Genomic DNA, 2,702 nt, shown 5'->3' with positions numbered 1-2,702 from the left:
CACAATGGAGTACTATGTGGCAATGAGAAAGAATGAAATAAGGCCCTTTGTAGCAACGTGGATGGAACTGGAGAGTGTGATGCTAAGTGAAATAAGCCATACAGAGAAAGACAGATACCATATGGTTTCACTCTTATGTGGATCCTGAGAAACTTAACAGGAACCCATGGGGGAGGGGAAGGAAAAAAAAAAAAAAAGAGGTGAAAGTGGGAGAGAGCCAAAGCATAAGAGACTGTTGAGAACTGAGAACAAACTAAGGGTTGATGAGGGGTGGGAGGGAGGAGAGGTGGGTGATGGGTATTGAGGAGGGCACCTTTTGGGATGAGCACTGGGTGTTGTATGGAAACCAATTTGACAATAAATTTCATATATTGAAAAAAAAAAAAGATTAACCAGGTATTTTGACATTGATATTTAAGTCACATCTCCTCTTTTTGAATATTATGTTAATACTAGTTTATATTTATTAAAAAGTTCTGTTTAACAGAAAAAAAAAAAGTGTTCCTTCCTGAGCACTTCCCTAACAGCCGAGCCTGAGTCACAGCCCCACTCCCTCCTCCCCTGGCCTTACTTTCCTTCCTAGGGTCATCCCAGCAGGATATTCTGTGTGCTGTGTTCACCAAGTCCTTTCCCTGCCCGATAGCTGGAAGGAAGGTCCACGAGCAGGGACTTGGGTCTATTTTGTGCAACGCCCGCCCTCCCCTCCAGAGCAATGCCTGCAACATAGAACAAGCTAAGGAAGCCTTTGTTGAATGGGCCAGCGAGCTGAACAGGTAGCCGGTAAAATCCTACATTGATAGGATCCTCAACGACTGAGAGTTCTTTGGTTTTCTGGAACCTTTCTAAGAACCAAACCTTTAGAAATGTGGAGGCATTGGTGACATCATGCCATTTCCACTCTAGGATGCTGTTGGGGAGGCCGAACTTCGGCCAGGACTCCTTAACAAAAGGAAATCAGCTCATTAATGCACATGAAGCCCGTCTTCAAAAAGCTCACGGAAAAGTGACTCAAAGCAGCAATTCAGAACTGCCACCCCTGTAGCATCTTCAACCAGGAACAGTAAATTTGCAGGGAATTAGCCGGACGAAGGGGAGCAGTTTTAGGTGTTTGAGGACAGCAGATCATGGGAGGCAACTATTGAGAGGAAGGTCTATTTGCAGATTCCGCTGGTTCTGCAGTCTTCCGCTGCGCTGAGAGTCTGTCTCCAGCCCGAGGAGAACGTGTCTCCTGCCTTTTTTCTGGGCTTGCTCTTCTTCATTGCCTTCAGCTCAAAATAATTTGTATGTCAAAAAGGCATATCTTGAGGCACCATGTTCTGGCTTTCTTCAACTAGTCTAGGAAAGGTAAAAGTAAGAAACCTACCATGTGGAGAGTTTTAGGGAGGAAGGAAGGAGACCCACATCCTCCAAGGACCTAGGTGGGGAGAGACAACAAAGAAATGTATCCTATTACAAAAATTAAGTGCCACAGAGTAGGCATTCTTCTTTTTTTTTTTTTAAGTTTATTTATTTTGAGAGAGAGAGTGCAAGCGGAAGGAGGGGCAGAGAGAGAGGCAGAGAGAGAGAATCCCAAGCAGGCTCTGAGCTGTCAGTGCAGAACCCAGTGTGGGCCTTGAACCCACGAACCATGAGATCATGACCTGAGCCGAAATCAAGATTTGGTTGCTCAATCGACTGAGCCACCCAGGCGCCCTGACATTGATTCTTTTAAGAGTTTTGCCAAAGGATGGAGAAATCCTCTCCAGGGAGGAGGGTCGGCAGGTGGAGGGGTCGGAGGTGTGGGCAGGACTTGGGGTATTCCAGGAGCCAGTCTTCAAGAGAAGTAAGGGAGCACAGGGGTCCCAGCATAGAGTGGGGAGCCCTGAAGCATCATCAGTCATGTGTTGTGGTTTGAACTGTAAAGCTGTGACCTCAGGGCTATTTATATTCTTTGCTCCTTCCAAACCGGGCTTCTGGATTTGCTGGTGGGTTTTCACTCTTGCTTTTCCTTCTGCCCGTCTCCCCGGGAACAAGGATGTGGGCTTACAGCATGTACAGGACAGTGGCTGGGTCCAGGACGGCCCTAAAGGCTTTTGTAAGCTGTACACGTCTGAAGTAGCTCCTAGTGCCCCCGTTCCCCAGATGTAAAGACTGAGAAATGCAGAGTTTAAGGAAGGTGTCTGAATCCACACAGGGTGTAGAAGGGGGTGCTGGGCCTCAAGCCAGGCGGGCTGGACAGCCTCACCTCCCTGAACAGCCTCCAGAGAGGTATGGAACATTCTGGAAGGTCCACTGGTCACTTTCAGCAGGCTGGTCCAGGAGCCACCAGGAGGAAGAAACAAGACACTTCATCTGTCAGCTGTCTGTCGTTTACACCACCCATTTCCAGATTCCTCCTGTTGTTTGCCTGCTAACCAGCCTGACCTCCCCTCCAACAGTTCTCAGATACAGGGAAGATTGAGTCTGGGCTTCCGGATCTTTCCAGTTGGCCAACACTTACTGACCCTGGTTTTGTGCCGCATGCTGTGTTAGGCAGGCACCCGGATGGCCTCTCCCATCGTGTCACCCACAGTCCAGAAAGAGGGACAGCTCGTGGTCCACGGCCGAAATGAAGTGTGGTGGGAGCCACGACACGCGAGGTGGGAGGGACAGCAGCCCGCGACGCGGCCCTCGGGCGCAGGACTCCCTGGGCCAAATTTGAGGCCGTCTTTTAAGACGTTTAC

This window comes from Herpailurus yagouaroundi, unplaced genomic scaffold (genome assembly GCF_014898765.1).
Source record: "Herpailurus yagouaroundi ecotype Mexico unplaced genomic scaffold, PumYag 161, whole genome shotgun sequence".
Lineage (NCBI taxonomy): Eukaryota > Metazoa > Chordata > Mammalia > Carnivora > Felidae > Herpailurus > Herpailurus yagouaroundi.
The sequence above is the reverse complement of the archived record's forward strand: the minus strand, read 5'-3'. Positions refer to the sequence as shown.